The sequence below is a fragment of the Myotis nattereri genome, assembly GCF_964212035.1.
Source record: "Myotis nattereri genome assembly, chromosome: 2".
Classification (NCBI taxonomy): Eukaryota; Metazoa; Chordata; class Mammalia; order Chiroptera; family Vespertilionidae; genus Myotis; species Myotis nattereri.
The window spans coordinates 200336522-200361991 of record NC_138076.1 but is presented as its reverse complement, the minus strand read 5'-3'; the positions used below and the strand labels follow the sequence as shown (position 1 = coordinate 200361991).

Below are 25470 nucleotides of genomic sequence, written 5' to 3'. Positions count from 1 at the left end.
GCTCTATAACATAAAGGTGAAGTACCTTCGCCAAAGTCACCAAATCAGAGCAAAGTCACAATTCTGCTGCCCTGGATCCATTGGTTTAATGGTTCCAACAAATACTTGTATCAGGATATTGTTTTAGTTTTAAATTATGTAAAAAATATTAATAATTTTTAAAACGAGAACTAAAATGCATGCTATCCATACTTCTGTTTGAGTTATGATGCTATCAAAAGCTTCTTATTTTTGTTTTCAATTGAAGGAATGTGGCTGAAAGAATAATTTCTAATGTTTTAATAGATATTAGCATCAATACAATTTTTTTCTGCTTATAACACTAAATTATTGAGTGATATTATAGTTTTTAAAAATGTTCTCTGTGTACTATTTCTTTGTTTGTCATTTTCAATTTTTATTTTTTAAATTATTTTGTAGTCTTACACACATTTAATCTGCTTTTTTCTCCTAACTTCATGTGAATCTAAAATTATCTAAATAATAATTTCAATTGAAAAATCAAATTTTTAGTTTAATGCAAAACTAAGATAAGATAGAAAAGTATGACTTTTGTATATGATGATCTTCAGTTTTTCAGTAGATAATTAATTCATTCAAGGTCTAGGGACTCTATAGAACTAACACTTATCAAGGGATTTCTAGGTCCCAGATGTCTTGCTAATTAATTTTTAATCCCATCTATGCTTCATAATAACTATAAGATCAATGTATTATTATTTCAGTTTAAATATTAGAAAACAAACATGGAACAGTTGAGTAATTTTTAGTCTCAAGGCTTCTGAGTAGCAGTGCCAGGATTCAAACTCATGTCAGTGTGACCTCAAAGCCCTAGTTTCTAAGTTAAAAGCCAGATCCTAGTTCTTTCCTTCCACAGGTCATTCACTCCCTTAGGCATCCATTCCCTCTACTCCATGCAGAATTTCAACCAGATGATCTCTGACTTCGTTTCCAGTTTTAAATATCTGTTAATAATTTACATTGAAATGGTAAAATAAATGTCATATATGCTATCTAAAAAGAACTCTGTAATAAAATATAATACGTTTTTTTCTATTTTATTCATCCCCCCCCCCTTTTTTTAATCTTCACCCAGAGTGGAAGGGGAAGGCACAAAGACTTCCATCTTGCCAACACAATGGTCATTTTCTTCTCTCAGCTTCTAAATCTTCCAGTAGAATTTGACATGGAAACTACAGAGGAATTGGTGTGAAATGACCTTCAGAGCATGTTACTCCCCTGCTTGAAACCCATAAATAGCTTCCTAATCCATCTACACTAATAAAAGAGAAAGATGCAAATTAATCATCACTCCGCTACACCCATGCACAATGCCAACCAGCCAATCAGGAGCCAGTATGCAAATTAACCCAACTAAGATGGTCACAGCCACAGAGCTGGAGCAAGCAAGAGGCTTGGGTTGCCCCCGGTGATGGAGGAAGCCAAGCTTCCCGCCTGCCCTGGCAGGCCCTGGGCTCCACTCAAGGCTACAAAGTTTCAATTATAGAAGATAATAATCCCAGATACCTGCTTCGAGGCTGCCCTGGAAAAAAGAAAAAAAGAAAAAAAGGAGAGGCTGAGACCTTGGGTCACCGGGGGGCACGGCCAGCCTGAAAATAGCCATCAGCCCCTCACCCAGGCTGGCCACACCCCCATTGGGTGAGGGTCCCCACTGGGGGGCTTGGTCAGCCTGCAAACAGCCATCACCCCCTCACCCAGGCTGGCCAGGCACCCAGTGGGGACCCCCACCCTGAAGGGGGTGTGGCCAGCCTGAAAACAGCCCTCACCCCCTCACCCAGGCTGGCCAGGCACCCAAGCAGGACCCCCACCCTGATCCAGGACACCCTTTAGGGCAAACCAGCCGGTCCCCATCCGTGCACCAGGCCTCTATCCTATATAATAAAAGGGTAATATGCAAATTGACCCTAACAGCAGAACGACTGGGAATGACTGGTCACTATGACACACACTGACTACCAGGGGGCAGACACTCAATGCAGGAGCTGCCCCCTGGTGGTCAGTGAGCTCCCACCAGGGGAGCTCTGCTCAGCCACAAGCTAGGCTGACGGCTGCCAGCACAGCGGTTGTGGTGGGAGGCTCTCCCGCCTCCTCAGCAGCGCTAAGGATGTCCGACTGCAGCTAGGCCTGCTACCCGCTAGCAAGTGGACATCCCCCGAGGGTCCCAGACTACGAGGGCACAGGCCTGGCTGAGGGACACCCCCGCCCCCCCCCCCCCCGAGTGCACAAACTTTTGTGCACCAGTCCTCCAGTATAGGATAAAGTGTAAACGCAGTTTCCCTCAGCTCTGCAACTTCTCATCATTCCTGTCTCTTTCTTAAGTATCTCACTTCTTCCCTAATGGCACCACCCCGTTCCACCATCCTGTTTTGTTTCCTTCCTAGTCCTTAGCACTAACTGAAATTATCTTTCTGATCTATGTCCTTGTTTAACATCTAATTCCCTGCTCTAGAATGTAAAGCCCATGAAGGCAAGCGCCTGGCTTGTCTCATTCATGTCTGTAATCCTAATGTTCAAAGGAGTATTTGAGTGGACATGCTGAATAAATGAAGGAAGGAAGGAAGGAAGGAAGGAAGGAAGGAAGGAAGGAAGGAAGGAAGGAAGGCAGCACAGACAGCTTCAATGTGCCTTGTCTCACCTTTGCCTTTAAGTGAAAGGAATAGAAATAGAAAAAATAAACCTACTGATCACTTTATTTATAAAATATATTTTTATTGATTTCAGATAGGAAGGGAGGGAGAGAGAGAAACATCAATGATAAGAGGGAACCATTAATCGGCTGCCTACTGCACGCCCCTTACGGGGGATTGAGCCCACAACCTGGGCATACGCTTTGATCAGAGTTGAACCCTGGACCCCTCAGTCTGCAGGCCGATGCTCTATCCACTGAGCCAAACCAGTTAGGGCAGTAGGTTTATTTTTACCTCAACTTCTATCTGAAGAGAAGTGTCAATACCTCCCCCATACTTTCCTTCTGGCCAGGTTTTCAATAGGAACAACTAATTACAGAGCTCAGATTGAAGTCCAAACTCCCACAACCACACTCAGATTATTCCATGCTGCTCTATAAGCATAAATAATTACTCTAAAAGGACCAATTAAACCATTTCTTTCTCCTTATTCAAAATTCTAACCGAGTTAAAAGTGACTCTGTATATATTGAGGGATAGATGTCATTCCTAACAATAACAGAATTTTCTTCTGTCCACAAGCCTTCTAAATCGCAGGGTACTTTTTTATACTTGTAAGGCTCTTTATTGCAGTGAACACCTTGATGAGGGTTTGGATACATAAGTTTCAGGCCAGAAGTTGAGGAGAGTGAAACTGCTCTATCAAAAAAAAAAACTGAAGTTCTTGTGAAAAGATGGTGTAAAGAATATTTCATTAAATATAGATTAGAAACATTTTTACGGATTTACAAGATCATAGCAATGAGGAACATCAACAATTCAGACACTTCTTTAGAGAACCTGCTAATTTTTTGACTTGTTTGACAATAATTCCTTCTCCCAGAATCATTACTTTGATGATGGCAGTGGTGGCCAGTAGCAATTATTTAAGGACTGATGATAAATCAAACACTGTCCTGAGCACTAGGAATGCACTATTTCAGTCTTCTTCACAGTTTGCCTAAGCTACCCAGGGAGTAAGGGATGGAGTAGATTTGAATGTGGATTTGCCCATGCTCTTGATCACAATACTAGCACAGCTCCTCTGTCATAATTCCAACAACAAGGAAACACTGGCTGGTGATGCTGGTGTGACTTAAACTTTGGGAGAAATAAATTGTGTCATCTTGTAATTGGTCCATGAAAGAAGAGAAAGGCTGGGTTAAGACAGGAACTTAGGATTTTAATGAAAGTGTTGATTAAACTTAGAAGTAAAATGTCATGATTCTATGCTCAGAAGCTCTAAACAGAAACCTACCTACCTCAAAAGGCTCCAGAGACTCGAAAGAATGACATATCAATGCAGGGATACACACACACACACACACACACTTGCAAACAGCTCTAAGAAAAGTCAAAATATCAGGCTTCTAGAGAAAATAATGTGTGGTTACTGAGGGAATTTTCTGAGAGGTTTGGGTTTTAAAACAATCATTTAAAAGTTGGGGGAGAACCAAGATGGCAGCATAGGTTAACGCCGGAGTTTGCTGCTTTGAACAACTACTTCAAAAGTGAAACCAGAAAACGGAAGGGACATCACCCAGAACCACAGGAATGCTGGCTGAGTGGAAGTCCTACAACTAGGAGGAAAGAGAAACGCATACGGACACTCAGAGGAGGCGCAGTGCTGAAGTCAAATTCTGAGGTGCAGAGTGCACAGAGCGGGCTGGCGGTGGAGGGCGCGGTTGGCGTTTTCAATCGGGAGGGAGTCGCAGACTCTGAGCTCCAGATACAGGCGAGTCTTTAGGGACCCAGACTCAAACGGGAGAAGCGGGTCTGCCTGGCTTCGGTCAGAGCGAGTGCAGCTTTCTCTCCGAGCTTTGCAGCCATTGCTGGGACTCAGAGAGGCAGAGCCCCTGGGGACAGGACTGAGAGCCGCCATAACTGCTCTCTCCGGCCCACCCTATTGATCCTGTGCGACCAGCCCCGCCCAAGCCCTGCACAGAGGCATTTGCCGGATAGCCTCAGGCAAACGCTAGATTAGCACCTCCCTAGAGGACAGAAGTTCTCTCACTGCAGACACAGCTGATTCTCATAGCCACTTGGCCTGGAGGTCAAACCCTCCCTGGAATTAGCTACAACAATCAAGATTTAACTATAAGACTGCAAACAAAGACCACTAGGGGGTGCACCAAGGAAGCATAACAAAATGCGGAGACAAAGAAACAGGACAAAATTGTCAATGGAAGATATAGAGTTCAGAACCACACTTTTAAGGTCTCTCAAGAACTGTTTAGAAGCCGCCGATAAACTTAATGAGATCTACAAGAAAACTAATGAGACCCTCGATCTTATATTGGGGAACCACCTAGAAATTAAGCATACACGGACTGAAATAACGAATATTATACAGACTCCCGACAGCAGACCAGAGGAGCGCAAGAATCAAGTCAATGATTTGAAATGCGAAGAAGCAAAAAACACCCAACCGGAAAAGCAAAATGAAAAAAGAATCCAAAAATGCGAGAATAGTGTAAGGAGCCTCTGGGACAGCTTCAAGCGTACCAACATCAGAATTATAGGGGTGCCAGAAGATGAGAGAGAGCAAGATATTGAAAACCTATTTGAAGAAATAATGACAGAAAACTTCCCCCACCTGGTGAAAGAAATGGACTTACAGGTCCAAGAAGCGCGGAGAACCCAAAACAAAAGGAATCCAAAGAGGACCACACCAAGACACATCATAATTAAAATGCCAAGAGCAAAAGACAAAGAGAGAATCTTAAAAGCAGCAAGAGAAAGAAACTCAGTTACCTACAAGGGAATACCCATACGACTGTCAGCTGATTTCTCAACAGAAACTTTGCAGGCCAGAAGGGAGTGGCAAGAAATATTCAAAGTGATGAATACCAAGAACCTACAACCAAGATTACTTTATCCAGCAAAGCTATCATTTAGAATTGAAGGTCAGATAAAGAGCTTCACAGATAAGGAAAAGCTAAAGGAGTTCATCACCACCAAACCAGTATTATATGAAATGCTGAAAGGTATCCTTTAAGAAGAGGAAGAGGAAGAAAAAGGTAAAGATACAAATTATGAACAACAAATATGCATCTATCAACAAGTGAATCTAAGAATCAAGTGAATAAATAATCTGATGAACAGAATGAACTGGTGATTATAATAGAATCAGGGACATAGAAAGGGAATGGACTGACTATTCTTGGGGGGGGGGAAGGGGTGTGGGAGATGCGGGAATAGACTGGACAAAAATCGTGCACCTATGGATGAGGACAGTGGGTGGGGAGTGAGGGCGGAGGGTGGGGCGGGAACTGGGAGGAGGGGAGTTATGGGGGGGAAAAAAAGAGGAACAAATGTAATAATCTGAACAATAAAGATTTAATTAAAAAAAAAAGTTGGAAGGATGGGGGACATATAACAAAGAATGAAATAGATGCGTAGCACTGATCTATAGGAAAAATGTCAGAAAAGTTTAAAACCGGGAATGAGCTGGAGCTGTGAAAAATGCCAATGACAAAAGAAGAGGCTACAAAAACAAAAACAGAAAAAGGACATTCAGAGCCAGAAAATGAATAAAGAATATTATGTCCTTGGTGTTGGTGGGGTGTGGACATTGAAGTATTAGCATTTGTCACAGCTATACAAGATATCTGGCTGAGATATACGCCAGTGTTGTGTCCACTAATCTGGTTGACTCAGCTACTGGGAAGATCCAACACCCACAAAGAGGCAATGTTCCTTCCTTAAAACACAGGAACAAAAATGTCATAGAAGATGCACAAACATTCAGCATCTATTGAATAAATTATCTTCTACAAAAAGCAAGCAGAAAAAGGTGGTTTGAATATCTACACTGCCCACATACAGGAGGTCGGGGGGAGAGGGAAGTGGCCACATCCTCAGCCCACCCATAAATAGTACTTTTCTCTAATGCCTTGTCATGAGCCCTTTTCACTTCCAATGTAAACTCTTTCCTCTGGGGATATTATCAACCCAGCTTCCTTCATGAGATCCAAACCTATAGTCCAAGTTAGGACGCAACTGTCTTTTGACACCTTCACCTGGATGAGCCTTCCACAAGAACGTCAAATACAACCTCTCCCCCCAGGCTCCCTCTTACCTGTGAGAAAACTCCAAAACCCTCAGCCCAGACTTCTTGTGTACATCTCACATGGTCCTCTTAAAGAGACACCCTTTCAATTCTCTAGGCCTTGGCTCATGTTATTCCCTTCACCTGAAGTACCTTTCCCTCTCCTCTATCCTACATAATAAAAACCTAATATGCTAAGTGTCCGGTCACCTAGTCATCCGTTCAACCAATCAAAGCGTAACATGTTAATGATATGCTAAGGCCACTCAACCACTCGCTATGACGTGCACTGACCACCAGGGGGCAGACGCTCCAACTGGTAGGTTAGCTTGCTGCTGGGGTTGGGCTGACTGGGATTGAGTGAGACCGGCCAGACACACCCTGGAGCCCTCTCATGGTTCCTCCCTGCTGGCCAACCTCCTGCGTCCCTCCCCTACCCTGATTGTGCACTAGTGGGATCCCTCAGTCTGGCCTGCACCATTTCACAATCCGAGACCCCTTGGGCGATGTCGGAGAGTCGTATTTGGCCTGATCCCGCAGGCCAAGGGACCCCACTGGTGCACGAATTCGTGCACTGGGCCTCTGGTTTTAACATAAACTCATTTGGAAGCATTTCCTGGGCCTTGCTGGAATAGCCTCTATTTCCTCTAGACTTTCAAAGTATCCTACTCCAAACATTCTACTATCACAGCCATTGTCACATTGTATGATCGTTATTGGCTTCTGTCTTTCCTGTGAAGGAATAGTTTTAAGACTTCATATTTTACTCATTTTGGTATCCCTAATGCCTAGGACACCAAATGTTCATCAAACTGATTAATAGACCTTGAGACCAGGCAAACCTTTATTAAGTGTTTTAAATATTTAACACAAATTCACATTTCCATCTGTGGGGGCTCTAAACACTTATGGATAGATTGAACGTAAAGGGAAGTAAGTGAGATGCACACACACGTTACCGACTCCAGTAAGTACCAGTTTAGCAGACAGAATGTGATAAGAATTGTATTTTTCCGGCATTGTCATATTTTCCAGCTGACGAACGGGGCCCTCGGGCAGTGGTCCTGCTGTCACTAACTGAGATGTTCTTTCTTGACCTTCCGCTGGGGTTGTTTTGTTGACTCCTGGAACACCTTGCTTAATTAAATAACACAAGTGCTCGGTTACATAAGGGCACCAAATTTCCATTTTACAATTCAAGAGCCATAGTAGCAAGAGCCACTCATAGCTACATAGCTGATTACACTGGCAGGACTAGTTGCAACAAGAATTCAAATGATCAGCTTCCCTGAGAGCTGCCGGCAGCCACACATGGATGTGGTTCCATTTTTGATTCGTGTGTTCTTTGGATGTACTGCAGAAAAAACCTACAAGCTCAAAAATTTCCACATGACGGTAAAACAGCACAATCGAATCAATCCATCAATTTCCTATGTAGCAGTAAAATAAGCAGCTGCATTAACATTAAAAATCAGGCAAGTAACGCAGACATGTTTACATCTCCAAAATCTTTTTAGCAGTTTTGTTTTCAATACTTCCCAGCATCAGAGCCATGATGCCAAGGACGGAAAAGTACTGCTTTTAGAGAACAGATTGCAGAGGCTCAAATCTCAGCTCCTCTGAACTCTGGGACTTTCTTTCCCATAATCTCTCTAAGCCTCATCTATGTGCGATTGAGGAAAAACCTCCTCCTTACATATCGTGCCCACACTATCCATTCTTCAGTCACTCAAAGTGAATTTAAAATTCCATACAAAATGTATATGCCAGGCTCTCTATAAGCAGTTCAGGAAGTAAAACAAATGACACATCTTTCCCTTAAAGAACCCCCCAGGCAAGTGGAGATCTAGCCAGGCCCACACCATGTGCAATTAGCCGCCTCCCCCCCTCCCCCCTGCCCCCCCCCCCACCTCCCAGCACCTCAAACCTAATTGAGAATCTTGCTACAATGTACGAACTAAAGTGTGTCCTCACACCTCACTGCCTCGTACTGGACCATATGACCCATAGAAACAGAGGCAGAATCTTGTTCATGTATTGCAACCGTGGTCGGGTTCCCCCTTCCATCTCTGACCTCATCTCCAACTACTTTCTCTCTCCTTTATTCCACTCCAGATACACTGGCCTCCATGCTGCTCCTCAACATGCCAAGGAAACACATGCCTCAGCGCCTTTACTAGTACACTTGCTGTTCCCTTTGCCTCTTCCCCAGATATCTGCATTGCGTTCTCCCTGTGCCCACTGGTTTTTGTTCAAATGCCCCCTTCCCAGTGAGACCTCCCTGGACCACATTTTAAAACTGCTAGTCCAGTACCACAGCATTTTCTATCTCCCTGCCATGCTTTCTTTTTTCCCCATAGCACACATTACTAGCACAACCCCAGTTTTACTCATCTTGCTCATTGTCTCATCCCTTCACCAAAATGCAAGCTCCCAGAGATAGGAATGTTTATGTAGATACTGCTGTATGCACGAGTATACACAGCACCTAAAACAGGTGCTGGTGTCCACGTAAGAAGGGATTAATGTGCCATAAATAAACTATAGGAACTCTAAAAAAGAGCATGATACAATCTGCTCTCAAGAAAATTAATTTTTTTTGGAGACTGATGGGCAAAACTAGTGGGGAACATTTTGTTTGGCCACTAACCATCTATTTCTACTTCTTAACAGCATCCCAGTTTCCTTTTAGGAGGTTATCTGTCTCCTGCAGTGAGTAGTCTTTGGAGATGGTACATCCAAGTGCTTGGCCTCCCGCTAAGGTCATCGAAAGGACAGATCCTTCCACTCATTGCCCTGGCGTGGCCAGACGGAGCCCATCACACAGTCTCTTCCTATTTGCATCCTGAGTAAGTGCCACAATAGCGGACAAAGTGATTGGAGTCCATTCATCTCAGTAGTGGTTTGCTGAGCCGACGGCTCCTGCTCTGAGATTGGTCACCAGATTCCTCACTCCTCATCACCTGGTGCTGCCTCGTTCCCACCCAGTGCAGCCCTGCTTCTCCAGGCTCTGTTAAGTCCAGGGGGCTACACATAGCCTTCCCCAAATTTTCCTCTCTTCACTCAAGTTAGTTAAATTTCTTTCTAATGCTTTTACCCAGAGAACTCCAACTGATAAACATGAAAAAGAAAATAATTTAGGGAGGTATCTATTAAATGATAAATAAGTTCCCTTATTTGGCTCAGAGGAAGATGCAAGTCCCACAGCCCCCATGTAAGAGATGTGATCAGGCCTGGTCTTTGTATAATGTACAGGATCCAGACGGGTTGAGAAGGATGAGGCTCTGAGGCAAGGGAAACAAGACCAATATTCTCAGGTGTCTGTCAGACACCTTACTCAAGAATCCACAACTAGTAAGAAAAACAGTGAATCTTAAGATTGGAGGCAAGATCACATGTGGTTTCAAGGAAATAGAAGATTAAGTGATTGACAGAAGAACCACTTAATTAGAGGGGATCTGATAAAGATTTGAGACTAAGTAGAGGTAGTAAATGGTGACACATCTAAATTTATATCTCCAGGCTATGATTATTCATCTCTGAATGATTCCGGAATGAAAAAAAGGCTAGAAGCAAATATGGTAAGAACAAATTTAAATATGAAATAGTGAGTTCTCTAAAATAGTAAACTAATGTATTTATGCATATTAATGACAACACTTTCCATTTGTTAATTACTCTTCCACACAATGTTTTTCTTGCGCCACCTTAAACCCCAAGTGTTAGAAATGAAGGTGTTAAATGGAATAATTATTCTTTGCTTTTCATTTCTCCATTACTAAATATATATATAGTCTGGGCACCATAAATTACATATTCCATTTTTATTACCCTGCCCAGTTCCTCAATACTTTTTTGAAACTATGCATCCTCCCTCCATACTCTTCATATGGGCCTACGTTTAGTATTCATGAATAAACAGAGAAAATAAAATGTTTTGGGAAAAAAATTTATTTGGTTAGAAGTGTCAGTCCCAGGCAATCAGTCTGCTAGAAAGTCTAAAGCCAGTTGCCTACACAAATGTTTAAATATTTATTGAGCTTAAGTGTTTAAAGTATTAACAGAACAAAAAAAAGAATACAATATATTAGAGGTAATAAGATGGATCTGGGGGGGAAAAGCAATGATTACAATCTTGTTTCCGTACCTTCTCCTTATTTCAGATGGTATCTTTAAGACCATGTAGCCCAAAATGGCCCCATGAATTCCTTCCTGCTGTGATAAAACTGCTCAGCACATCTTGAGAGGCGAGTGGTTTTGCCTGGGCAGGTGGCTAGCTGAAATCATTAAGGAGTACATCTGAGCAAATACATAAGCAAAAGGCGCAGCAAGAAAAGAACCATTACCTGACTAAAGCAGATGCTCCAACATCAGCAGCATAAAATAACGTTCACATAAGTGAACACACATTTCTGAGAAACCAGAATGACTCCTGAAATCATGAGCAAAAACTGGCAAATGTCATCAGCTCTATGTGGATGGGGATGTGGGGCGATTTAAAGAGACATTTCACTCAGGGCCAATTCTCTCTAACAGGTGTTTCAAAGAAACCACTGGTCTTGCTTCTTTAGTCCTTGCTCTCATTGGATTCCTGTTTAACCCTTGGCAATAGCACACTGTTGTCCCCATCACCTTTATAATCCATCACATGTAAAAGTTATAAAGGGGAAGGTGGGGCTTCATGGGCTGTTATTTTCCTAAAATAAAATAGCATAAACACCAAAAACTTGAAAGAACAGCACTCATAAGTACTAGTTATTTCGCATGTCATTTTTAAAATATGTCCCCTACACACACTTAGACAACTTTCACACTTTTTAGGAAAGCGAGGAAATGCTAAAGGATGGGACCGAACTAGCAGGGGTCCAGCGGCAGGACCCGTCTCACCTGAATCACTGCCAATTGACAAATGAGAATGAGGTTATTGGTGACTAACCACAGTCCCTAAAGGTGAGAAACCAATGCTCTCATAATTGCCCTCTCCAATTTGAGAAAAGGGCAGTATTAGGTAAACATCTATAATAATAAAAGCGTAATATGCTAATTAGACCAGACTGCCGAACAACCTCTGGACGTCATTCTGGACATCCTTCCCAAAGAAGCCGTGGCAGCAGGGGCCGAGGCAGAGGCAGTTAGGGGCGATCAGGCAGTCAGGCAAGCAATTAGGGGCAATGAGGCAGGCAGGTAGAGGCGGTTAGGGGTGATCAGGCAGGCAGGTGAGTGGTTAGAGGCAATAAGGCAGGCATGCAGAGTGGTTAGGGGCAATCAGGCAAGCCGAAAGGCCAGTGGTTAGGAGCCAGCGGTCCTGGATTGCGAGGGGGATGTCCGACTGCCGGTTTAGGCCTTATCCTGCAGGGATTCCACAGTCAGACATCCCTTGAGGGGTCTCAGATTGTGAGAGGGTGCAGGCCGGGCTGAGGGACTCCTGCCACCCATGCACGAATTTCGTGCACCGGGCCTCTAGTTAATTTTAAGTTTGTACAAATTGCTAAAATGAATACCAATAAGAAAATGATTTGGGGGAATGTTAGACTAGACATTCTAACTTGCAAACCCAGTGAGACTGCGTACCCTACTCCGAATATGAGCACCCAGCACCCCCTAGTGACTGGTGCACATTTATGAAATCTTTTTTTTTTTTTTTTAAATCAGGAGCAAGTATCAAACCTGGTTTGTAAAAGTAAGACTCTAGAAGGAACTTAATCCTTTCCATGTGAAATGGTTTGGGGAAACACCCCTCTAGCCCCATAGAACTAGAAACCTTCAGTTTTTCTAGGACATCTATATGTTAGAAATGGGGGTAAAAAAAGAAGGCAAGAACTATAGGATCGAGAAGCTTGCTGAATGCTAGCTTTCTCCTCAGGCCTCACCTGCTCTGGAGTGTCTGCTGAAGTCCTATGAATTTTAAATTGCTGGACTACATAACCATTTTGGTACCTCCAAATACCAGAATTCAAAACATAAAGCAAGCAATGCTAAAAACATTTTTCTTTGTTTCCTAAAATAATAATCTGATAGAATGAGATGTGTCTATTTATATCATTAAATACTGACATTTCATCCCCCGCCAATTAATCATTTGTGAATATAATTCCATTCTTCGCAAATATTTTATTGAACGCCTACTACGTGCCAGACATTATGCTGGGCATATTGGCAGATAAAACAGAAAAAAGAATCCCAACTTTCCTTCGGCTTACATCTTCAAAGAAGAAACAAACAACAATATGTTTAATTAAAAGATACAGTTTGTTGGATTACAGACATGCTACGGGGAGATATAAACTGTTATGAGTGAGGGGTTTCTTTTGTGCTTTTGGCTTTTTACAAGTTTAAAGAGTAAGACCAAGGAGAATGTCAACAAAAAATAGACTGAATAAAAACCTGAAGAAAATGAGGAAGTGAACCATGCATATGATAATAGAAGAAATATCTGGGCAGGTTGGGAAACAGCAAGTGTAAAGGCCTTAGAGCTAGAACATAATTGGATGGACTCAAGAATCATCACAAGGGCCCTGGCCAGTGTAGCTCAGTTGTTGGAGCCTCATTCCATGCATTGAAGGGTTGCGGGTTCAACTCCAGGTCAGGGCACATACCTGGGTTACAGGTTCCATCCCCAGTAGGGCACGTACAAAGCCAAGAAATAGAGGTTTTTCTCTCACATCAATATTTCTCTCTCTATCTCTCTCTCTCTCTCTCTCTCTCTTTCCCCCTCTTCCTCTTTCTCTAAAATCAATGAAAGCATATTGTTGGGTGAGGATTTTTTTAATACAATAATATTAATTAATTTAAAAAGAATCATCATAAGGATCTGTATGGCTAAAATGGGGTACGTGTAGGGAAAACAAGTATTTGAATTCAATGCAGAACAGTCAAGAAAGCTGTTTCAACATAAGACTAAAAGCACAAACAACAAATGAAAAAAAAATCAACAAATGGGACTAATCGAACTTAAAAGCTTTTTGTACAGTGCCCTGGCTGGCGTGGCACAGTTGATTTGGGCATTGTCCAGTGCACCAAGAGGTTACCAGTTCTATTCCTGGTCAAGGGCACATGCCTTGTTTGTGGGCTCGATCCCCAATAGGGGGCATGCAGGAGGCAGCTGATTGGTGTTGTGCTCTCACATTGATGTTTCTCTCTTTCCCTCTCTCTCTCTCTAAACATCAATAAACTATTCTTAAAAAATAAAAATAAAAATAAAAAAAAAGCTTCTCTACAGCAAAAGAAACAATCAACAAAATGAAAAGTTAACCTACAAAATGGGGAAAAAAATTGCAAGCCATGTATCACATAAGGGGTTAATGTCCAAAATGGATAATAATTTAAAAAAAGACAAACTTAGGTAACTCAAACACCAAAAATAAAACCAAAAATATATAAACAGTGGGGCCTTGACTTACGAGTGTCCCGACTAATGAGTTTTTTGAGATACCAGCTATCTCTCCACCGATTTTTTGCATTGAGTTAATATAGCAATTTGAGTTAACGAGCTCCTTAACGAGCTCGGTCTCGAAACAAATTAAACTCGTAAGTCAAGGCCCCACTGTATGTGTGTATGTGTGTGTGTGTGTGTGTGTATTAGGGTAATATATTACCCTAATATGCAAATAGAACGAACAGCAGAACCGAAAAACCAAACAACCAGTCACTATGACATGCGCTAACCACCAGGGGGTGTGTGCGGAACATGGCGGGTGTGGGCAGCAGGCGGCAGAGTGCAGAACATGGCGGGTGTCAGCCATGGTGGGATGGTGGAGCAGGTGAGCAGGTGCACCAGAACAAGGCAGGGTGTCAGTTGTTATCATCTGGGCGATCCTCTAGTGGTTACTAAAAATTCTTTGCTCCCATGCACCGCAGTCCTGCCCGGTGCTCACACCTGCTGCCAGCTCCAGCCCCGCTCTCACACACTGCCAATGCCTGGCACCAGTCCTGATCGCGCCGTCAGCGGACAGCTACAGGCCCCAATCGCCCCTGAGGGCTTCTCCACCTCCCCCTGCCCCTGAACGGTGATCAGGGAAGCAGCCAACACTTGCACCCACTGATGGTGCTGGCCTGCTCGCAGCACTGCTGGCACAGGCCCCAATGACTGCACTGTCAGCGGATGCGAGCGGGGCCAGCACTGTCAGTGTGTGGGAGCAGCAGCCATGGGAGTGGCAGCCACGGGAGCAGGGCTGCTGGCAGACAGGGGACTGGGGGCCACAGTGGGAAGGGCCAGTTATCAAAGGCACATATTGCAGCATTACTCACAATAGCCATGAGAAAAAAATAAAAATTTTCCCACTGCAAACACATGGATGGAACTTGAGGGCATTATGCTAAGTGAGATAAGTCAGACAGAGAAAGACAAATACTGTGTGATATCTCATATGTAGAATCTAAGAAAACTGAAATCATGAAAGCACAGACTAAAATGGTGTTTACCAGAGCCTGAAGTTGGGAAAATTGAGAAATGTTGCTTAAGGTTACATACTTACAGTAGATAACTAGTAGTAGACAACTAGACCTAGAGACCTAATACATAGTACCATAATTCTTCAATGTTAACGATAGGTTCTTGAAACTACAAACTTGAAGCAAAACGATGTCTAAAACAACTAACTTTACCATAGGCTAACTGATATAAATGAGAGCTAAGTTCCAACAGCATCTTTCTGGTAAAACAAACAAATAAACAAAACAAAACAAAAAAAAATCAAACTTCTAAAGATCCCAAACACTTCTATGACTAAACAGTGAAATAAATGTGAGCTATACACACACTTAAGAAATATTATTACAAACAAGATAATAATTTTCCACTTGCTTATTGTAGTTCAGAGTCTTGTGTGGCCAAAGCCTATCTCGGCAGCTCAGGGTGCAAAGCGGAAGTCCACCCTGGATATGATGCTCTCCCTTCGCACCACACTCAATCACACTGGGACAATTTAGACAGGCCATTTCACCTAGTATACACATCTTTGGGATGTGGGAGAAAAACCAGAGCACCTGAAGAAAACCCACACACACATAGGGAGAACATACAAACCCCACACAGACAGTGACCCCTGCAGGGAATCAATTATTTTCTTATCAACATTAAAACGAAACAACATTGAATGAAACGAGGTTATTTGAGGACTTACTGCACAGTGATTACAGATAACAAAACTGTATTATAGACATTAAACTTGCAAAACCATATCCAATGATTTAAAAAAATAGAAAACTGTTACTTAAGGGTCATTATAAGGACCTTGGCTTTACTCTGAAGCAGGAAGTCATCATGGGATTTTCAGCAAAGGACTGATATGATCTGACTTAACATTTTACAAGATTACTCTAGCTGATATAGTGAGAACAAACTTCAAAGCTGGGGATAGGACGGAGCAAGACGTAAGTAGAAAGATCAGTGAGAAGCCTGTAACAGTGAAAGACTGTGGCTAGAATGATCCCAGTGGAGTGGTGAAAAATGGTTAGATTCTGAACATATTTTGAAGGTAGACCAGACAGATGAAGAATGTGAGAAAGAGAGTGTAGTAAAGGATAATATCAAGGTTTCAGCTTAAGCAATAAAGAACAGAGGTTCCATAAAGTGATATGGGGAAGACTGAAGGAGGAATTCGTTTGGGGAAAATGTCAGGAGCTCAGTTTTACCCATTTTAATTTTGGGGCCTCTATTGAGATCCCATGTGGGAAATAAAAGTGACAGAAGTGTTACTAAAAGATTGACACGTTGTATTTACAATCCAAGCACAGTTAAGGTGAAGAAACTGGGACTGCTGTTGGGAGAAGGAAAACATCTCTACAACTTCCTGCAGGCAATGCTGATTCAGAACCATGGACAGTGACCGGAAAATTGGTAGGGGCTGAATACAAAAAAATCATAGCACATCCATGAATAAGATTAGTGAAATTCAGTGCATCAATGTTAACAGATCTGACTGATTTTCTGTAGCTTTTTAAATTAGTGGCATCCATCAAATCATTATGCTGAATGGATGAGCTCTGTGATTCTTTTTCTGTGGCCAATCACTATTTTCCAAGTATTTTTTCTTTCTCAACTGCATCTTCAGACATTTGTTTTTCTGTCTTAAACACATACTCCAGGAAATCTGCTTATATATTTTCCAGTGTTTCCCTCTTCAGTAATTTTCATAGTCCAATTTAAATCTTTACTCTGCATTGTCTTTTGCTTATAAACATTATTCCTTTTCAACTCATCTATGCTCATTATAAAACATCACACCAACTACAGTGGAGCTGAGAATGGTGCAGCAAACTTGCCCCTCATCAGAGGTTGGCTGGGTTACTGATGATTACATTTCTCTGCATAATCATTTGATTGGTCCAAATTCCTCAGTGATGCAGATTCCCAAGATGGTTGATTTTGGTAACAAGGTCCATTATAACGTAATTTAGTACAATTTAAACTTTTTATTTAATAGATAATAGCTAACATGTTATAAACAACACAGAAATGTTCCAAGGAAACATGTGAAAATGTCCAGTTACAGGTTGTGCATAATCAACAACCCAGTTTCACATCTTCCCTTTTAAAGGCTAAAACATTATTTTGGATCATTCATCAAAGTGCCATTAGTGTGAGTTATATGGGAATATCTTCAAGCCCATAATTAAGTGCTTCAAATTTTCACACCAGGCTGGGAGTCTACTTGTTGAAGTCTAACTCAATGTCTAACATGGTCCCGTTGGGACCTTCACATGTGAGGCCTAGACATTCTCCTAGTTCTTCTTACTACAGAGTCGTTACCCTACCTCAGCCATGTCATAAAAGATCCATTCTGTGTCTTTGATATTTGTATCTCAGTAAGTATATGTAGAAGTTCACTGGGTGTTAATTCCAGCTCAGCCTGTTTACCTGTGTATGACCTTGGGCACATCGTAACATCTCTTAACCTCAGCTTATACATCAAAAAATGAAAAGCCATATTTCAGAGTTGTTGGTGGATTAAGTGATATCATGTATATAGTCTACCCTAGCCAAGCCCTCAAATACTAGCTCTCTAGAAAATCAAGTGATTCGGTATTTGTCTGTTTTCTTAAATGGTTGACTATTCAGTAGATTGGGATACTGATAATTTTCTTTCCTAAGCCAATAGCAGCTACTACCTAACTGCTTAAGTAAAAGATTCTGTATATGAAAATTTATACAGTTGGGACATATATTTTCCTATGACACTAATTGATACCAATTAAATTATTTTTATTCCAGGTAAAAAGATACTTATAATGAAAAAAATAACATGAGAAAGCTCACCATTTTATAACACATGGATTGGATTTTGTAGTTTTCCAACATAAATTTATGGATAATTCACACAAAAATACTTTATTCCCATTCATATATTAAAAGGACATCAATTAAGCAAGTTAAAAAGAAACCCAGAATACTTGAGTTTAATAGTCATAATACACCTCCCTTGGGTCTGAATCCACTTAACAACTTTATACTAGAATTGAAGCAAAGTATCTGGCATGGGGGTTTCTATGACAACTTAGTTTTCTGGTTTGTGAAGCCATTTCCTCTGTGAAGTAAACATTCAGAGCTTTGTCTAATTCATTGCTAAGATCTTCCCCAGTGGCTGCCAATGTTGCTTTATGCAGCACATATTTTAATGTTTCGGACAATAATTCATCCCCATCTGTGACAAATGCATTATCCAGTCACATTTCTGTAGAATATAAACTCTCTCCCAACCAGTTAAGTGTAGCATTGCACCCTGAGATCAGAAGCCATTTTTGTGCCCATCTGAGAAAATGTGTTTTTTTAGAATAATCTGTAAATCTACAGAACAAATTCAAACTAAATAGAATGCTTAGAGGGAATTTTTTAAATCTGTGACGCTGTCTTTTTATTCTTTAAATTTTTATGCCTAGTGGAATTTCCTAATCCTGAAAAGGAATCATTCTTTTATTCATTCAACAAGCATTTAAGCCCTCACTCTGTAGCACAGAGTCCTTTTCAAATTGAGGAATTTGAGACCTGGGGGAATGGGTGACATGACTACAGGGGAGCCAAACCCAAAGCCAGAACTTTTTGCTCTTAATCCAATGTTCTTTCCACAGTGTCCTATGCTGAGCATACCATGGGCATATATGATATTATTATTATGGGCATATCAGTTTTAAAACTCTGTCTCCCAAAGCTCCCAACTGTGAAAAAAATAAGATCGGGAGTCCTCAGTTTAATTTTTATGTTGATGTTGTTTTTCAATTATTTACCTATCCACTCACACTCAAAAAATTTTCGAGAACCCCAAAACTTTTTCTCATCAAGAAAAGCAGTGGGTACCGATTAGGGTGGAGGGGCATGGGGGGAATAAGCACTTTCATTTAGTGCTGGAGAACATGTCAGTTAAAACAGTGTCTTTAAGGAGAAGCAATTTGAGAATAGCCATCAGAATTCAAACTATGTTTAACTTTTGAGTATTAATTCTAAAGGAATGTCAGCCTACTAGTATGTATTCCAGGATATGCATGTAAGAATGTTCACTAAGTCGATACTGATAGCAGTAAAACATTGGCAATAACCTCATTTATCAAATTACCTAAATTATGGCATGTTGCATTTATGATCTGGAGTACTAGACTGCTATTAATAACGAGATGAACCTACAGGTCCTGGCATAACTCTCCAGGACAAATTAGTTGGGGGAAAAACAAGTTCAGAAACTACATATATTATGATCCATTTATATGTTTTGAAATTTCATATATGTGACTCTGGTTCCATCTCTATCTCTCTTTCTGTCTCTATGATTATCGAAATGCATATTCCCCAGGAGTGGTATTGGGGCCCTGGCTGGGTAGCTCAGCTGGTTAAAGCATTGTCCTCATTTCCAAGGTTGGCAGGGTACATACAAGAATCAACCAATGAATGCAAAAATAAGTGGAACAACAGATTGATGTTTCTCTCTCTTTCCTTTTCTCTCTCGCTCTCTAAAATCACCAATAAATAACGATTTTTTAAGAGTGGTATTGGGGTAGCAAGGAGATACATTGAGTCATTTCCTCTTTATTCTTCCATTCCATACTGATTTTTAAATAAACATGTAGTGATTTTATAACTTTTAAAAATGTAAGTACTATGCTGGGCATATCTGTTTTAAAATTCCTGTCTCTCAAACAGCTGAGAGAAAGACAAGGCCTTTCTTAGTGATCCCACCACTGATGTCTACTGTCCTAAATGAAACTCACTGTACACATCAGATTTGTTTTATTCTTGGAAATTTGCTCCTAAGCTTTCATTACCCATTTGATGGCATATTAAGATACCATATGGCAGCTTACTAGACCTGACTACACTGCAGAAACCATTTCTATAAATAAAACGGTTGACAATTACCTTCAGGGCATCAACAGATGGATGCGGGAGCCAATCAGAAACACAGAAATATCCCTTCAGTTCTAACAACCATAAGACCTTTTATTCAAAAGTGCGTTGGCTGTGGCACAGAGTGCTAAGTCAATCAGTTCCAAGACTATTCATTCGTACTGACCAGTAAAAAAGTAAACTCTGAGAGATGATGCTCAGCTGAGGACAGGACCTTGCATCATTAATGAAAAAATCCGCCCGCACAACCAGGATCTGGCCAACAAAGCAGAGGAAGAAAGAGAAGCATCCATTCCTTCATCCTTTTTCCTCATCAGCACAAGAAGAAATGACGAAGGCTACAACCCTGCATTGCAAACCAGGGATGAATAGGCCACTGGGAAACATTTTGGAAACCCAATGATGGAGGTCGTCCAGAATCTCAACTGCCTGCTGGCTTAAATTCTGCCTGTATCCCAGTTCTGTTTGGAGGGGAGGAAAGTAATTGACATAGCAGCAGAAAAAGAACTGCACAAGGACCACCAGCAGCTGTAAAACTCCCAATTTCTTTTATCTTGGAGAGCCACAGATAAGCTTGCTGACTTCCATTTTTCTCAATTTCCAGCCAAGTGTTTGGTTTTCCTCGAGACAGAAATGCCACAAATGTATTTCAACACAGAGTAAAAAAATTGTTCTGTAATCATCCCATCTGTGCTCTGTCAATTCTCATGCTACATAATAATCAGAGGAGGGAAAGGGGAAATTTGTTTTGAGAAATCGATTTTCTCGCTGGGGTGGCAAGAAAGCCAGGAGACCCATCAATTATCAGCAACTGTTCAAAAGAGTTTCTTTGGTAATTAAGTGAAGGAGTGAGATTTTAATAGATTGAAGAATGAATGGGTTCCAGCAATGTACAGGCTGAGGTCAAGTGGGAGAGCTCCCCCTCTATTCAAAACATCTAAAATTGCTACATAAACTGTAGCTACACAACCACAAAAGTTGTAAATGCCAAGCCAGGCTGGAAGGAAAGGAGAGGAGAGGCAGGAGGTAGGGAAATGGAGAAGGTCAAGAGGGAGGGATTCAAATGGAAAAGCAACAAGCAGAAACTATGCCACCGCTGCCTTTGGGGAAAGAGCCTGAAAGCTGGGGACAGGGAGGTGATTTAGAGCCACTGCATGTCAGATGTTAAGAATAAAAGGACAAGTAAAACATGGCCCACTTCCTAAGGCGCATGGCATGGGTTCCAACATGCACTCCCTGCGTGGTAAGTCAAGTGTGCATGGGGTCGAGGTAGGCGGGCAGAGAAGGCCAATAAGAGAGGGAACTAGATAAGAAGAGAACCAGTCTTTAGAAAACATTTTAAACAACAAATGAAAATTGTATCTTATACTTAGAAAAATGTAGTTGGCAACTGTGCTGCTGCTTTTGAAACCTATTTTCAGGTGCTTTTTAAAATGTTTTTATTGATTGAATTTTTAGAGAGAGAGGAAGGGAGAGGGCTAGAAAGAAGGAAAGGGATAGAGAAAGAAATGCATCAATAAGACAGAAACATCATTGTTCTGCTGCCTCCTGCACACCCCCTACCAGGGATCAAGCCCACAACCCTGGCATGTGTCCTGACCGGAAATCACACCAGTGGCCTCTTGGTTCATGGGTCGACGCTCAACCACTGAACCACACTGGCTGGATTCAGGTTCTTTATGTCAATCTTTATTTCATAAAAATATGAAGCAGATAGGCCATAACCGTTCATCAATACCAAAAATTTTAAAATACACATTTGCTCCAAAATAACTTTGAATTTTATTAGCATTGGTGCTCATTCTTAACTGATCCTAAGCCATGAAATCCAGTTTTCTAAACTATCAATTGTAATACTACTGATGAATCTTACTTTAAATCATAGGGATGAATATCTATCTTTGAAAGTTGCTATGTACTGAAATACAGTTTTCAACTAAATTACAGTATTTAAGCACTGAATAGTTTTTACTTTTCCCTATAAATACTACTAGTCCCTCTTTGACAGAATGGGAAACTGTCACACTGCTGAAAAAAATCAACAACTTCATCTATCCTGGTTTTCTACAACTATATTTAACTTACATTTGAGGATGCTGAATCAGAAAAAGAGCAGAATAGTAAATTTTGACTACATTTATTCTTCTCTCTGTTACTTAGTTCATTGAAAATGATGAGGACACCATTTACAGACCTACCTGACAACTAAATTTATTGAATGTCCTGATTTTTATATTCTTCGGGTCATTTAAAATAAGAAAAAAATACATGATCAGCCTATGTTTGAGAATGAGTCATACTTAGATGGGAAAAGCCCCTCATAGGTTAGCCAGCCCAGGGTTTCTCAGTGTTGGCACTATTGAGATTTTTGGATGGAGAATTCTTTTTTGTTGGCAACTGTTGTGTGTACTGTAGGATGCTTAGCAATAGCTCTGGCTTCTAGCCACTAAATGCCAGTAACATCCCCCAAATCGTGACAATCAAACATTGCCTCCAGATGTTGCCAAATATCTCCTGGGGGCAAAATCGCCTCCTGCTGAAAAAACACCAACATGAAGATTTGGAAGTTGAGTCGAAGAAAAGTTCAGGAACATACTCAAAGCCACAAATCTGGAGTATAGCATCACTGGGAGTAAACCCAAATTATCTGAATCTTAGACTAATGTTCTTTCAACAATACCTCCCTGTTTCTCCCATTAGATATTACTATATAGGTTAAAAAAAAACAAGTTGTTTTAATGATCTGATTCATAATGATGATGCTCAGTAATAATAAATATTTTTTAAAACTTTAAAAAGTAGTTAACTCTATCTGCATTACATAAAAACTCCCCCACCCTCAATTTCCTTTAGCTACTTGAGGGAAATCTACAATTTATAGAAAATTATCCTGGGATCAATTACGAAGACACCCAACTTTAGATAACATATTTAGGCTTCCATTACTTATATATCTATTAAAGTTGACCCAAAATTTTCATGGCCTGAATGATAATACTAGGATGTAGCCAAGATACCTATCTATTATCCGTCGAGTAATTTAAAAGTGCAATTTTTACGTTAACCTTTTTTAGTCCTCTGCCAAGTCTCTGCTCGTTACATTCAAACTTCATAAAAGCCTGTCATTAAGGTAAAATTCTGTACCTGAATGGTTTTGAACTTTGCAAACCATGAACTTGAGCGCACTGCTCTTTTGTAAAACAAGCACTGAATACTTAGCACACTCACCTTACTAAATCCTGTGTATAAAGGTAGACGAGACACAATGCTTACCTTGAATAGACGTATAATCCAGTGTTTAATATACACAGTTAATTTTTAAATAATTACATAAAAGGTACCATGATAGCAAAAGTCAAGGGCAAAGAGCCCAAACTGGTGTTGCAAAGTTTCTTAAAGGCTGAACTGTAGCCATGTTTTGAAGGATGACGTATTAGTGCCAATCAATCAATCAAAAGTGACAAGAACATATCAACAAAGATAATGGCAAAAGCAAAGGAAAGGAGCCATGAAATACTGGGAACTACAATTTGTTATCCAATCTTTCAAACGATGAAAGGAATGATCAAAGATTGGGTTGGAGAACTAAGAGGATGCCAGGAGGTAAGGGTTTTCAAAAAACTATTCATTAGTATATTGCAAAGGATACATTTCTTCATAAAAAGGGTTAACTGTTACACATATGAATGATGTACAAAATATTTATGTTACATATGTTATTATCAAACCTACACATGATTGCGAAGTAAAAGTTATGTTTTTTTATATGAGGCATAATCACAACTTCTGAGTCCTGCGTTATGTATGACACAGCCTTCTGTGGGGGAGAAGCCAGAAAATAATGTGGATAATCTATTGTATTCTAGGCAAACAAATTTTTCTATCACAGTTCCCCAATAATGAATCATCACCTCATCACAATCCACAAGGCCATAATTTATAGATGTTGTCAATTAGATCAATTTCTTGTCAACCAACAATCTTTAGTCTCTCCGTAAAACAGAGACTGAAGGTGCCACAGCTCACCAATCTCACTGAGAAAATTGACTAATCTTTAGCACACTCCTCCACTTGTGATCCCTTTATCTAATTTGTATGGCTTTCATGAATTAGTTGTGCTTTGTCCCCAAACCATGTTATGCCATTTGTACTTAATATTGTAATTATGTGATTTGAGTTAAATAGCAAGCAAAACAATGAAATGTGTAAAAAGAGAGTTGGCATTTCTCTGAAAAAATAAGTTGAAAGCTTTGGAAACACTTGATAAAGCTGAGTCACATATACAGAAATAATTGCTATAGAACCAGCAACTGTAGTAATCAGGCAAATCATAAAACACGAAATGAATTCTGCACTTAGGGTGTTTTCACAGGTGTCTAAATCCGCCTAAGTGATGAGTTACAGGCATGATTTATACAAGAAAGATAATGTAGAACACAAATTTATGGATTCTTATTTGAAGAATGGGTCTTATCCCCACGCCAAAAGATTAGCGAGTCAGCTTAAGTTTTTGTTTAAAATAAAATGTTCAAGAAATTGCCGAAACCGGTTTGGCTCAGTGGATAGAGCGTCGGCCTGCGGACTGAAAGGTCCCAGGTTCGATTCTGGTCAAGGGCATGTACCTGGGTTGCGGGCACATCCCCAGTAGGAGATGTGCAGGAGGCGGCTGATCGATGTTTCTCTCTCATCGATGTTTCTAACTCTCTATCTCTCTCCCTTCCTCTCTATAAAAAAATCAATAAAATATATTTTAAAAAAAAGAAATGCAAATATCATACTGCTTTAATGATTCTCTCATTTAAAATTCTTTTTCCATTGCCCCCCAAAAATCCGTCCTAAGCATTTAGAGTAAAGGGGCTTCTAACTCTGTTTCTGGTGACATTAAGAAAGTCCATTCCACATCATATGTTACCAGGAAAATGCAAATTAAAGCGATCAGATACCACTACATATCTCTTGGCCAAAATCCAGATAATATTAAAACAAGTGAGTAAATTATACAGTATGTTGGAAGATGATAAATACTATGGAGAAAAATTAAGCTGCAAAGGAGACAGAGAATATCAAGAGGTGGGAAGTGGTGCAAACGCATGTAGGGTGGTTAAGGAAGACTCCATGGAGAATTTGGGCTAAGAGTTGGAACTAAGCATCAGCCAAGAAGACAATAGAGAAGAGTGTTCTTTGGCACAAGGAATAACAGTGCCAAGAGCTGGGATTGGAAAGTGCATGTAACAGTTGAAGGACTGGAGCAGCGTGAACTAGCTGAGTGTGGGGGAAAATAGTACAAGTTGAACGAGGACATTATTTAGATCCATGGGAAGTCAACATAGGATTTTTAGCAGAGAAATAACATGACATGACTTCTGTTTTAACCAGGTAACTCTGAGCTTCTGTGTTGA

General features: G+C 40.7%; 1 protein-coding gene across 1 annotated transcript in view; it reads right to left on the bottom strand.

Annotated features, from left to right (window-relative positions):
- The window catches only part of ANO4 (anoctamin 4), a 249092-nt gene that overhangs the window by 203360 nt on the left and 20262 nt on the right, over positions 1–25470 (bottom strand). The window contains exon 2 of the mRNA XM_081083106.1: positions 10886–11015. The gene's annotated coding sequence lies outside the window, so the exon portion shown is untranslated. The remainder of the gene's footprint in view (positions 1–10885; positions 11016–25470) is intronic.